Here is a 15699-nt window from a genome sequence, read left to right as displayed (position 1 = left end):
TTCCATTCTATTCCATTCCATTCCGATACATTCCATTCCATTCCCTTCCATTCGTGTTGATTCCATTCCATGCCATGCCATTCCATTCCATTCCGGTTGATTCCATTCCATTCCATTCCATTCCATTCCATTCCATTCCATTTCATTTCCTTCGTGTTGATTCCATTCCATTCCATTCCATTCCGTTCCCTTCCATTCCATTCCATTAGAGTTGATTCCATTCCATTCCATTCAATTCCATTCCATTCCATTTCATTCCATTCTCGATGATTCCATTCCATTCCATTCGGGTTGATTCCATTCCATTTCATTCCATCAGATTCCATTCCTTTCCATTCCATTCGTGTTAATTCCATGCCATTCCACTCCATTCCATTGCCTTCCATTCCATTCCATTCCATTCGGGTTGCTTCTATTCCATTCCAGAACATTCCATTCCATTCCATTCCGATTGATTCCATTCCATTCCATTGCATTCCATTCCATTCCACTCCATTCCATTGTGGTTGATTCCTTTCCATTCCATTCCATTCCTTTCCATTCCGTTTCATTCCATTCCATTCAATTTCATTCCATTCGGGTTGAATCCATTCCATTCCATTCCTTTCCATTATATTCCATTCCATTCCATTCCATTCGGGTTCATTCCATTCCATTCCATTCCATTCCATTCCATTCCATTCCATTCCCTTCGGGTTGAATAAATTCCATTCCCTTCCATTCCATTCCATTCCATTCGGGTTGATTCCATTCCATTCCATTCCATTCCATTCCATTCCATTCCGGTTGATTCCATTCCATTTCTTTCCATTCCATTCCATTCCATTCCATTCCATTCTGGTTTATTCCATTCCATTCCATTCCATTCCATTCCATTCCTTTCCATTCCATTCCATTCTCTTCCATTCTATCCCATTCCATTCCATTCCATTCGGGATGATTCCATTCCATTCCATTCCATACCTTTCCATTGCTGTTGATTCCATTCCATTCCATTCCATTCCACTCCATTCCATTCCATTCCGTTTGTGTTGATTCCATTCCGTTCCAATCCATACCATTCCATTCCATTCCATTCCGGTTAATTCCATTCCATTCCATTTCATTCAATTCCATTCTGGTTGATTCCATTCAATTTCTTCCTATTCCATTCCATTCCATTCTATTCCATTCCATTCCATTCTATTCGCGTTGATTCCATTCCATCCCATTCCATTCCATTCCATCCCATTCCATTCCATTCCATTCGGGTTGATTCCATTGCATTCCATTCCATTCCATACCATTTGCGTGGATTCCATTCCATTCCATTCAATTCCATTGCATTCCATTCCATTCGGGTTGATTCCTTTCCATTCCATTCCATTGCATTCCATTCCATACCATTCCATTCCATTCCACTCAGGTTGATTCCATTCCATTTCTTTACATTCCATTCCATTCCATTCCATTCCATTCGGGTTTATTCCATTCCATTCCATTCCATTCCATTCCATTCCATTCCGTTCCATTCCATTCCATTCTATGCCATTCCAATCCATTCCATTCCGTTTGATTCCATTCCATTCCATTCCATACCATTCCATTCCTGTTGATTCCTTTCAATTCCACTCCATTCCATTCCATTCCGTTTGGGTTGATTCCATTCCGTTCCAATCCATACCATTCCATTCCATTCGGGTTGATTCCATTCCATTCCATTCCATTCCATTTCATTGCATTCTGTTTGATTCCATTCCATTCCATTCCATTCCATTCCATTCTGGTTGATTCCATTCCATTCCATTCCATTCCATTTCATTACATTCCATTCGGGTTGATTCCATTCCATTCCATTCTATTCCATTCCATTCCATTCAATTCGCTTTGATTCCATTCCATTCGATTCCATTCCATTCGGATTGACTCCATTCCATTCCACTTCATTCCATTCTATTCCATTCCATTGCATTCCATTTCATTCCATTCGGGTAGATTCCGTTCTATTCCATTCCTATCCATACCATTCCATACCGGTTCATTCCATTCCATTCCATTCCATTCCATTCCATTCCATTCCATCCCATTCCATTTGGGTTGATTCCATTCCATTCCATTCCATTCCATTTCATTCCAATCCATTCGGTTTCATTCCATTCCATTCCATTCCATGCCATTCGGTTGCTTCCATTCCAATCCAGAACATTCCATTCCGTTCCATTCAATTCCGGTTCATTCCATTCCATTCCATTCCATTCCATTCTATTCCATTCTGTTTAATTCCATTCCATTCCATTCCATTCCATTCGAGTTGATTCCATTCCATTCCATTCTATTCCATTCCATTCCATTCTATTCCATTCCATTCCATTCTATTCGCGTTGATTCCATTCCATCCCTTTCCATTCCATTCCATCCCATTCAATTCCATTCCATTCCATTCCATTCGGGTTGATTCCATTGCATTCCATTCCATTCCATTCTATTCCATTCCATTCGGGTTCATTCCATTCCATTCCGTTCCATTCGATTCCATTCCATTCCATTCCATTCGGGATGCTTCCATTCCAGTCAAGAACATTCCATTCCATTCCATTCCATTCCATTCCATTCCATTCCATTCCATTCCGGTTGATTCCATTGCATTCCATTCCATTCCATTTCATTCCATTCGGGTTGATTCCATTCCATTACATTCCATTCTGGTTGATCCTATTCGATTCCATTCGCTTCAATTCCATTCCATTCCATTCCATTCGAGTTGCTTCCATTCCATTCCAGAACATTCCATTCCATTCCTTTCCATTCTTTCCATTCCATTCTATTCGGGTTCATTCCATTCCATTCCATTCCATTCCGTTCCATTCTGTTAGAATCCATTCCGTTCCATTCCAATCCATTCCATTCCATTCCGATTGATTCCATGCCATTCCTTTCCATTCCATTCCGTTCCATTCCATTCCATTCCGATTAATTCCATGCCATTCCATTGCATTCCATTCCATTCCACTCCATTCCTCTGTGGTTGATTCCATTCCATTCCATTCCATTCCATTCCATTCCATTCCATTCCTTTCCAATCCGTTTCATTCCATTCCATTCAATTTCAATCCATTCGGGTTGATTCCATTCCATTCCATTCCATTCCATTAGGGTTGATGCCATTCCATTCCATTCAACACCATTCTATTCCATTTGGGTTGATTCCATTCCATTCCATTCCATTCCATTCCATTCCATTCCATTACATGCGGGTTAATTCCATTCCATTCCATTCCATTCGATTCCATTTCATTCCATTCCATTCGGGATGCTTCCATTCCAGTCAAGAACATTCCATTCCATTCCATTCCATTCCTATCCATTCCTTTCCATTCCGGTTTGTCCCTTTACATTCCATTCCATTCCTTTCGTTTTGATTCCATTCCATTCCATTCCATTCCATTCCATTCGGTTTGATTCCATTCCATTCCATTACATTGCTTTCCATTCCATTCCATTTCATTCCATTCGGGTTGATTCCATTCCATTCCACTCCATTCCATTCTGGTCGATTCCATTCCATTCCATTCCCTTCATTTCCATTCCATTCCATTCCATTCTGGTTGCTTCCATTCCGATCCAGAACATTCCATTCCATTCCTTTCCATTACATTCCATTCCGTTCCATTCGGGTTCATTCCATTCAATTCCATTCCATTCCATTCCATTCCATTCCATTCCATTCCATTCCACTCGGGATGTTTCCATTCCATTTCATTCTATTCCATTCCATTCCATTCCAAACCATTCCATTCTGGATGATTACATTCCATTCCATTCGTGTTGATACCATTCCATTCCACGCCATTCCATTCCATTCCTTTAGGGTTGTTGCCGTTCAATTCCATTCCATACCATTCCATTATATTTGGGTTGATTCCATTCCATTCCATTCCATTACATTCGGGTTAATTCCATTCCATTCCTTCCCATTCGATTCCATTCCATTCCATTCCATTCGGGATGCTTCCATTCCAGTCAAGAACATTCCATTACATAACATTCCATTCCATTCCATTCCGGTTGATTCCATTGCATTCCATTCCATTCCATTTCATTCCATTCGGGTTGATTCCATTCCATTCCATTCCATTACATTCCATTCTGGTTGATCCTATTCGATTCCATTCGCTTCAATTCCATTCCATTCCATTCCATTCGAGTTGCTTCCATTCCAATCCAGAACATTCCATTCCATTCCTTTCCATTCTTTCCATTCCATTCTATTCTGGTTCATTCCATTCCATTCCATTCCATTCCGTTCCATTCTGGTAGAATCCATTCCGTTCCATTCCAATCCATTCCATTTCATTCCGACTGATTCCATGCCATTCCTTTCCATTCCATTCCATTCCGTTCCATTCCATTCCATTCCGATTAATTCCATTCCATTCCATTGCATTCCATTCCATTCCACTCCATTCCTCTGTGGTTGATTGCATTCCATTCCATTCCATTCCATTCCATTCCATTCCTTTCCAATCCGTTTCATTCCATTCCATTCAATTTCAATCCATTCGGGTTGATTCCATTCCATTCCATTCCTTTCCATTATATTCCATTGCATTCCATTCCATTCGGGTTCATTCCATTCCATTCCATTCCATTTCATTCCCTTCTTGTTGAATCCATTCCATTCCCTTCCATTCCATCCCATTCCATTCTATTCCATTCCATTCCGATACATTCCATTCCTTTCCCTTCCATTCGTGTTGATTCCATTCCATGCCATGCCATTCCATTCCATTCCGGTTGATTCCATTCCATTCCATTCCATTCCATTCCATTCCATTCCATTCCATTCCATTTCATTTCCTTCGTGTTGATTCCATTCCATTCCATTCCATTCCGTTCCCTTCCATTCCATTCCATTAGAGTTGATTCCATTCCATTCCATTCAATTCCATTCCATTCCATTTCATTCCATTCTCGATGATTCCATTCCATTCCATTCCATTCCATTCGGGTTGATTCCATTCCATTTCATTCCATTAGATTCCATTCCTTTCCATTCCATTCGTGTTAATTCCATGCCATTCCACTCCATTCCATTGCCTTCCATTCCATTCCATTCCATTCGGGTTGCTTCTATTCCATTCCAGAACATTCCATTCCATTCCATTCCGATTGATTCCATTCCATTCCATTGCATTCCATTCCATTCCACTCCATTCCATTGTGGTTGATTCCTTTCCATTCCATTCCATTCCATTCCTTTCCATTCCGTTTCATTCCATTCCATTCAATTTCATTCCATTCGGGTTGAATCCATTCCATTCCATTCCTTTCCATTATATTCCATTCCATTCCATTCCATTCGGGTTCATTCCATTCCATTCCATTCCATTCCATTCCATTCCCTTCGGGTTGAATAAATTCCATTCCCTTCCATTCCATTCCATTCCATTCGGGTTGATTCCATTCCATTCCTTTCCATTCCATTCCATTCCTGTTGATTCCATTCCATTTCTTTCCATTCCATTCCATTCCATTCCATTCTGGTTTATTCCATTCCATTCCATTCCATTCCATTCCATTCCATTCCATTCCATTCTATTCCATTCTATCCCATTCCATTCCATTCCATTCGGGATGATTCCATTCCATTCCATTCCATACCTTTCCATTGCTGTTGATTCCATTCCATTCCATTCCATTCCATTCCACTCCATTCCATTCCATTCCGTTTGTGTTGATTCCATTCCGTTCCAATCCATACCATTCCATTCCATTCCATTCCGGTTAATTCCATTCCATTCCATTTCATTCAATTCCATTCTGGTTGATTCCATTCCATTTCTTCCTATTCCATTCCATTCCATTCTATTCCATTCCATTCCATTCTATTCGCGTTGATTCCATTCCATCCCATTCCATTCCATTCCATCCTATTCCATTCCATTCCATTCGGGTTGATTCCATTGCATTCCATTCCATTCCATACCATTTGCGTGGATTCCATTCCATTCCATTCAATTCCATTGCATTCCATTCCATTCGGGTTGATTCCTTTCCATTCCATTCCATTGCATTCCATTCCATACCATTCCATTCCATTCCACTCAGGTTGATTCCATTCCATTTCTTTCCATTCCATTCCATTCCATTCCATTCCATTCGGGTTTATTCCATTCCATTCCATTCCATTCCATTCCATTCCATTCCATTCCGTTCCATTCCATTCCATTCTATGCCATTCCAATCCATTCCATTCCGTTTGATTCCATTCCATTCCATTCCATACCATTCCATTCCTGTTGATTCCTTTCAATTCCACTCCATTCCATTCCATTCCGTTTGGGTTGATTCCATTCCGTTCCAATCCATACCATTCCATTCCATTCGGGTTGATTCCATTCCATTCCATTCCATTCCATTTCATTGCATTCTGTTTGATTCCATTCCATTCCATTCCATTCCATTCCATTCCATTCTGGTTGATTCCATTCCATTCCATTCCATTCCATTTCATTACATTCCATTCGGGTTGATTCCATTCCATTCCATTCTATTCCATTCCATTCCATTCAATTCGCTTTGATTCCATTCCATTCGATTCCATTCCATTCGGATTGACTCCATTCCATTCCATTTCATTCCATTCTATTCCATTCCATTGCATTCCATTTCATTCCATTCGGGTAGATTCCGTTCTATTCCATTCCTATCCATACCATTCCATACCGGTTCATTCCATTCCATTCCATTCCATTCCATTCCATTCAATCCCATCCCATTCCATTCCATTCCATCCCATCCCATTCCATTTGGGTTGATTCCATTGCATTCCATTCCATTCCATTTCTTTCCAATCCATTCTGTTTCATTCCTTTCCATTCCATTCCATGCCATTCGGTTGCTTCCATTCCAATCCAGAACATTCCATTCCGTTCCATTCAATTCCGGTTCATTCCATTCCATTCCATTCCATTCCGTTCCATTCTATTCCATTCTGTTTAATTCCATTCCATTCCATTCCATTCCATTCGAGTTGATTCCATTCCATTCCATTCTATTCCATTCCATTCCATTCTATTCCATTCCATTCCATTCTATTCGCGTTGATTCCATTCCATCCCTTTCCATTCCATTCCATCCCATTCCATTCCATTCCATTCCATTCCATTTGGGTTGATTCCATTGCATTCCATTCCATTCCATTTCATTCCATACGGGTTGATTCCATTCCATTACATTCCATTACATTCCATTCTGGCTGATCCTATTCGATTCCATTCGCTTCAATTCCATTCCATTCCATTCCATTCGAGTTGCTTCCATTCCAGTCAAGAACATTCCATTCCATTCCATTCCATTCCATTCCGGTTGATTCCATTGCATTCCATTCCATTCGGAATGCTTCCATTCCAGTCAAGAACATTCCATTCCATTCCATTCCATTCCATTCCGGTTGATTCCATTGCATTCCATTACATTCCATTTCATTCCATTCGGGTTGATTCCATTCCATTACATTCCATTACATTCCATTCTCGTTGATCCTATTCGATTCCATTCACTTCAATTCCATTTCATTCCATTCCATTCGAGTTGCTTCCATTCCATTCCAGAACATTCCATTCCATTCCTTTCCATTCTTTCCATTCCATTCTATTCGGGTTCATTCCATTCCATTCCATTCCGTTCCATTCTGGTAGAATCCATTCCGTTCCATTCCAATCCATTCCATTCCATTCCGATTGATTCCATGCCATTCCTTTCCATTCCATTCCGTTCCATTCCATTCCATTCCGATTAATTCCATGCCATTCCATTGCATTCCATTCCATTCCACTCCATTCCTCTGTGGTTGATTCCATTCCATTCCATTCCATTCCATTCCATTCCATTCCATTCCTTTCCAATCCGTTTCATTCCATTCCATTCAATTTCAATCCATTCGGGTTGATTCCATTCCATTCCATTCCATTCCATTAGGGTTGATGCCATTCCATTCCATTCAACACCGTTCTATTCCATTTGGGTTGATTCCATTCCATTCCATTCCATTCCATTTCATTTCCTTCGTGTTGATTCCATTCCATTCCATTCCATTCCGTTCCCTTCCATTCCATTCCATTAGAGTTGATTCCATTCCATTCCATTCAATTCCATTCCATTCCATTTCATTCCATTCTCGATGATTCCATTCCATTCCATTCCATTCCATTCGGGTTGATTCCATTCCATTTCATTCCATTAGATTCCATTCCTTTCCATTCCATTTGTGTTAATTCCATGCCATTCCACTCCATTCCACTGCCTTCCATTCCATTCCATTCCATTCGGGTTGCTTCTATTCCATTCCAGAACATTCCATTCCATTCCATTCCGATTGATTCCATTCCATTCCATTGCATTCCATTCCATTCCACTCCATTCCATTGTGGTTGATTCCTTTCCATTCCATTCCATTCCATTCCTTTCCATTCCGTTTCATTCCATTCCATTCAATTTCATTCCATTCGGGTTGAATCCATTCCATTCCATTCCTTTCCATTATATTCCATTCCATTCCATTCCATTCGGGTTCATTCCATTCCATTCCATTCCATTCCATTCCCTTCGGGTTGAATAAATTCCATTCCCTTCCATTCCATTCCATTCCATTCGGGTTGATTCCATTCCATTCCTTTCCATTCCATTCCATTCCTGTTGATTCCATTCCATTTCTTTCCATTCCATTCCATTCCATTCCATTCTGGTTTATTCCATTCCATTCCATTCCATTCCATTCCATTCCATTCCATTCCATTCTATTCCATTCTATCCCATTCCATTCCATTCCATTCGGGATGATTCCATTCCATTCCATTCCATACCTTTCCATTGCTGTTGATTCCGTTCCATTCCATTCCATTCCATTCCACTCCATTCCATTCCATTCCGTTTGTGTTGATTCCATTCCGTTCCAATCCATACCATTCCATTCCATTCCATTCCGGTTAATTCCATTCCATTCCATTTCATTCAATTCCATTCTGGTTGATTCCATTCCATTTCTTCCTATTCCATTCCATTCCATTCTATTCCATTCCATTCCATTCTATTCGCGTTGATTCCATTCCATCCCATTCCATTCCATTCCATCCCATTCCATTCCATTCCATTCGGGTTGATTCCATTGCATTCCATTCCATTCCATACCATTTGCGTGGATTCCATTCCATTCCATTCAATTCCATTGCATTCCATTCCATTCGGGTTGATTCCTTTCCATTCCATTCCATTGCATTCCATTCCATACCATTCCATTCCATTCCACTCAGGTTGATTCCATTCCATTTCTTTCCATTCCATTCCATTCCATTCCATTCCATTCGGGTTTATTCCATTCCATTCCATTCCATTCCATTCCATTCCATTCCATTCCGTTCCATTCCATTCCATTCTATGCCATTCCAATCCATTCCATTCCGTTTGATTCCATTCCATTCCATTCCATACCATTCCATTCCTGTTGATTCCTTTCAATTCCACTCCATTCCATTCCATTCCGTTTGGGTTGATTCCATTCCGTTCCAATCCATACCATTCCATTCCATTCGGGTTGATTCCATTCCATTCCATTCCATTCCATTTCATTGCATTCTGTTTGATTCCATTCCATTCCATTCCATTCCATTCCATTCCATTCTGGTTGATTCCATTCCATTCCATTCCATTCCATTTCATTACATTCTATTCGGGTTGATTCCATTCCATTCCATTCTATTCCGTTCCATTCCATTCAATTCGCTTTGATTCCATTCCATTCGATTCCATTCCATTCGGATTGACTCCATTCCATTCCATTTCATTCCATTCTATTCCATTCCATTGCATTCCATTTCATTCCATTCGGGTAGATTCCGTTCTATTCCATTCCTATCCATACCATTCCATACCGGTTCATTCCATTCCATTCCATTCCATTCCATTCCATTCAATCCCATCCCATTCCATTCCATTCCATCCCATCCCATTCCATTTGGGTTGATTCCATTGCATTCCATTCCATTCCATTTCTTTCCAATCCATTCTGTTTCATTCCTTTCCATTCCATTCCATGCCATTCGGTTGCTTCCATTCCAATCCAGAACATTCCATTCCGTTCCATTCAATTCCGGTTCATTCCATTCCATTCCATTCCATTCCGTTCCATTCTATTCCATTCTGTTTAATTCCATTCCATTCCATTCCATTCCATTCGAGTTGATTCCATTCCATTCCATTCTATTCCATTCCATTCCATTCTATTCCATTCCATTCCATTCTATTCGCGTTGATTCCATTCCATCCCTTTCCATTCCATTCCATCCCATTCCATTCCATTCCATTCCATTCCATTTGGGTTGATTCCATTGCATTCCATTCCATTCCATTTCATTCCATTCGGGTTGATTCCATTCCATTACATTCCATTACATTCCATTCTGGTTGATCCTATTCGATTCCATTCGCTTCAATTCCATTCCATTCCATTCCATTCGAGTTGCTTCCATTCCAGTCAAGAACATTCCATTCCATTCCATTACATTCCATTCCGGTTGATTCCATTGCATTCCATTCCATTCGGGATGCTTCCATTCCAGTCAAGAACATTCCATTCCATTCCATTCCATTCCATTCCGGTTGATTCCATTGCATTCCATTACATTCCATTTCATTCCATTCGGGTTGATTCCATTCCATTACATTCCATTACATTCCATTCTGGTTGATCCTATTCGATTCCATTCACTTCAATTCCATTTCATTCCATTCCATTCGAGTTGCTTCCATTCCATTCCAGAACATTCCATTCCATTCCTTTCCATTCTTTCCATTCCATTCTATTCGGGTTCATTCCATTCCATTCCATTCCGTTCCATTCTGGTAGAATCCATTCCGTTCCATTCCAATCCATTCCATTCCATTCCGATTGATTCCATGCCATTCCTTTCCATTCCATTCCGTTCCATTCCATTCCATTCCGATTAATTCCATGCCATTCCATTGCATTCCATTCCATTCCACTCCATTCCTCTGTGGTTGATTCCATTCCATTCCATTCCATTCCATTCCATTCCATTCCATTCCATTCCTTTCCAATCCGTTTCATTCCATTCCATTCAATTTCAATCCATTCGGGTTGATTCCATTCCATTCCATTCCATTCCATTAGGGTTGATGCCATTCCATTCCATTCAACACCGTTCTATTCCATTTGGGTTGATTCCATTCCATTCCATTCCATTCCATTACATTACATTCGGGTTAATTCCATTCCATTCCATTCCATTCCATTCCATTTCATTCCATTCGGGTTGAATCCATTCCATTCCATTCCTTTCCATTATATTCCATTCCATTCCATTCCATTCGGGTTCATTCCATTCCATTCCATTCCATTCCATTCCATTCCATTCCCTTCGGGTTGAATAAATTCCATTCCCTTCCATTCCATTCCATTCCATTCGGGTTGATTCCATTCCATTCCATTCCATTCCATTCCATTCCGGTTGATTCCATTCCATTTCTTTGCATTCCATTCCATTCCATTCTGGTTTATTCCATTCCATTCCATTCCATTCCATTCCATTCCTTTCCATTCCATTCCATTCTCTTCCATTCTATCCCATTCCATTCCATTCCATTCGGGATGATTCCATTCCATTCCATTCCATACCTTTCCATTGCTGTTGATTCCATTCCATTCCATTCCATTCCACTCCATTCCATTCCATTCCGTTTGTGTTGATTCCATTCCGTTCCAATCCATACCATTCCATTCCATTCCATTCCGGTTAATTCCATTCCATTCCATTTCATTCAATTCCATTCTGGTTGATTCCATTCAATTTCTTCCTATTCCATTCCATTCCATTCTATTCCATTCCATTCCATTCTATTCGCGTTGATTCCATTCCATCCCATTCCATTCCATTCCATCCCATTCCATTCCATTCCATTCGGGTTGATTCCATTGCATTCCATTCCATTCCATACCATTTGCGTGGATTCCATTCCATTCCATTCAATTCCATTGCATTCCATTCCATTCGGGTTGATTCCTTTCCATTCCATTCCATTGCATTCCATTCCATACCATTCCATTCCATTCCACTCAGGTTGATTCCATTCCATTTCTTTCCATTCCATTCCATTCCATTCCATTCCATTCGGGTTTATTCCATTCCATTCCATTCCATTCCATTCCATTCCGTTCCATTCCATTCCATTCTATGCCATTCCAATCCATTCCATTCCGTTTGATTCCATTCCATTCCATTCCATACCATTCCATTCCTGTTGATTCCTTTCAATTCCACTCCATTCCATTCCATTCCGTTTGGGTTGATTCCATTCCCTTCCAATCCATACCATTCCATTCCATTCGGGTTGATTCCATTCCATTCCATTCCATTCCATTTCATTGCATTCTGTTTGATTCCATTCCATTCCATTCCATTCCATTCCATTCTGGTTGATTCCATTCCATTCCATTTCATTACATTCCATTCGGGTTGATTCCATTCCATTCCATTCTATTCCATTCCATTCCATTCAATTCGCTTTGATTCCATTCCATTCGATTCCATTCCATTCGGATTGACTCCATTCCATTCCATTTCATTCCATTCTATTCCATTCCATTGCATTCCATTTCATTCCATTCGGGTAGATTCCGTTCTATTCCATTCCTATCCATACCATTCCATACCGGTTCATTCCATTCCATTCCATTCCATTCCATTCCATTCCATCCCATTCCATTTGGGTTGATTCCATTCCATTCCATTCCATTCCATTTCATTCCAATCCATTCGGTTTCATTCCATTCCATTCCATTCCATGCCATTCGGTTGCTTCCATTCCAATCCAGAACATTCCATTCCGTTCCATTCAATTCCGGTTCATTCCATTCCATTCCATTCCATTCCATTCCATTCTATTCCATTCTGTTTAATTCCATTCCATTCCATTCCATTCCATTCGAGTTGATTCCATTCCATTCCATTCTATTCCATTCCATTCCATTCTACTCCATTCCATTCCATTCTATTCGCGTTGATTCTATTCCATCCCTTTCCATTCCATTCCATCCCATTCAATTCCATTCCATTCCATTCCATTCGGGTTGATTCCATTGCATTCCATTCCATTCCATTCTATTCCATTCCATTCGGGTTCATTCCATTCCATTCCGTTCCATTCGATTCCATTCCATTCCATTCCATTCGGGATGCTTCCATTCCAGTCAAGAACATTCCATTCCATTCCATTCCATTCCATTCCATTCCATTCCATTCCATTCCATTCCGGTTGATTCCATTGCATTCCATTCCATTCCATTTCATTGCATTCGGGTTGATTCCATTCCATTACATTCCATTCTGGTTGATCCTATTCGATTCCATTCGCTTCAATTCCATTCCATTCCATTCCATTCGAGTTGCTTCCATTCCATTCCAGAACATTCCATTCCATTCCTTTCCATTCTTTCCATTCCATTCTATTCGGGTTCATTCCATTCCATTCCATTCCATTCCGTTCCATTCTGGTAGAATCCATTCCGTTCCATTCCAATCCATTCCATTCCATTCCGATTGATTCCATGCCATTCCTTTCCATTCCATTCCGTTCCATTCCATTCCATTCCGATTAATTCCATGCCATTCCATTGCATTCCATTCCATTCCACTCCATTCCTCTGTGGTTGATTCCATTCCATTCCATTCCATTCCATTCCATTCCATTCCTTTCCAATCCGTTTCATTCCATTCCATTCAATTTCAATCCATTCGGGTTGATTCCATTCCATTCCATTAGGGTTGATGCCATTCCATTCCATTCAACACCATTCTATTCCATTTGGGTTGATTCCATTCCATTCCATTCCATTCCATTCCATTCCATTCCATTACATTCGGGTTAATTCCATTCCATTCCATTCCATTCGATTCCATTTCATTCCATTCCATTCGGGATGCTTCCATTCCAGTCAAGAACATTCCATTCCATTCCATTCCATTCCTATCCATTCCTTTCCATTCCGGTTTATCCCTTTACATTCCATTCCATTCCTTTCGTTTTGATTCCATTCCATTCCATTCCATTCCATTACATTCGGTTTGATTCCATTCCATTCCATTACATTGCTTTCCATTCCATTCCATTTCATTCCATTCGGGTTGATTCCATTCCATTCCACTCCATTCCATTCTGGTCGATTCCATTCCATTCCATTCCCTTCATTTCCATTCCATTCCATTCCATTCTGGTTGCTTCCATTCCGATCCAGAACATTCCATTCCATTCCTTTCCATTACATTCCATTCCGTTCCATTCGGGTTCATTCCATTCAATTCCATTCCATTCCATTCCATTCCATTCCATTCCATTCCACTCGGGATGTTTCCATTCCATTTCATTCTATTCCATTCCATTCCATTCCAATCCATTCCATTCTGGATGATTACATTCCATTCCATTCGTGTTGATACCATTCCATTCCACGCCATTCCATTCCATTCCTTTAGGGTTGTTGCCGTTCAATTCCATTCCATACCATTCCATTATATTTGGGTTGATTCCATTCCATTCCATTCCATTACATTCGGGTTAATTCCATTCCATTCCTTCCCATTCGATTCCATTCCATTCCATTACATTCGGGATGCTTCCATTCCAGTCAAGAACATTCCATTACATAACATTCCATTCCATTCCATTCCGGTTGATTCCATTGCATTCCATTCCATTCCATTTCATTCCATTCGGGTTGATTCCATTCCATTCCATTCCATTACATTCCATTCTGGTTGATCCTATTCGATTCCATTCGCTTCAATTCCATTCCATTCCATTCCATTCGAGTTGCTTCCATTCCAATCCAGAACATTCCATTCCATTCCTTTCCATTCTTTCCATTCCATTCTATTCGGGTTCATTCCATTCCATTCCATTCCATTCCGTTCCATTCTGGTAGAATCCATTCCGTTCCATTCCAATCCATTCCATTTCATTCCGATTGATTCCATGCCATTCCTTTCCATTCCATTCCATTCCGTTCCATTCCATTCCATTCCGATTAATTCCATTCCATTCCATTGCATTCCATTTCATTCCACTCCATTCCTCTGTGGTTGATTGCATTCCATTCCATTCCATTCCATTCCATTCCATTCCTTTCCAATCCGTTTCATTCCATTCCATTCAATTTCAATCCATTCGGGTTGATTCCATTCCATTCCATTCCTTTACATTATATTCCATTGCATTCCATTCCATTCGGGTTCATTCCATTCCATTCCATTCCATTTCATTCCCTTCTTGTTGAATCCATTCCATTCTCTTCCATTCCATCCCATTCCATTCTATTCCATTCCATTCCGATACATTCCATTCCTTTCCCTTCCATTCGTGTTGATTCCATTCCATGCCATGCCATTCCATTCCATTCTGGTTGATTCCATTCCATTCCATTCCATTCCATTCCATTCCATTCCATTCCATTTCATTTCCTTCGTGTTGATTCCATTCAATTCCATTCCATTCCGTTCCCTTCCATTCCATTCCATTAGAGTTGATTCCATTCCATTCCATTCAATTCCATTCCATTCCATTCCATTCCATTCGGGTTGATTCCATTCCATTTCATTCCATTAGATTCCATTCCTTTCCATTCCATTCGTGTTAATTCCATGCCATTCC

The sequence above is a fragment of the Pan paniscus genome, chromosome 18 (genome assembly GCF_029289425.2).
Source record: "Pan paniscus chromosome 18, NHGRI_mPanPan1-v2.0_pri, whole genome shotgun sequence".
NCBI lineage: Eukaryota > Metazoa > Chordata > Mammalia > Primates > Hominidae > Pan > Pan paniscus.
Note: the sequence above shows the minus strand (reverse complement) of the source record.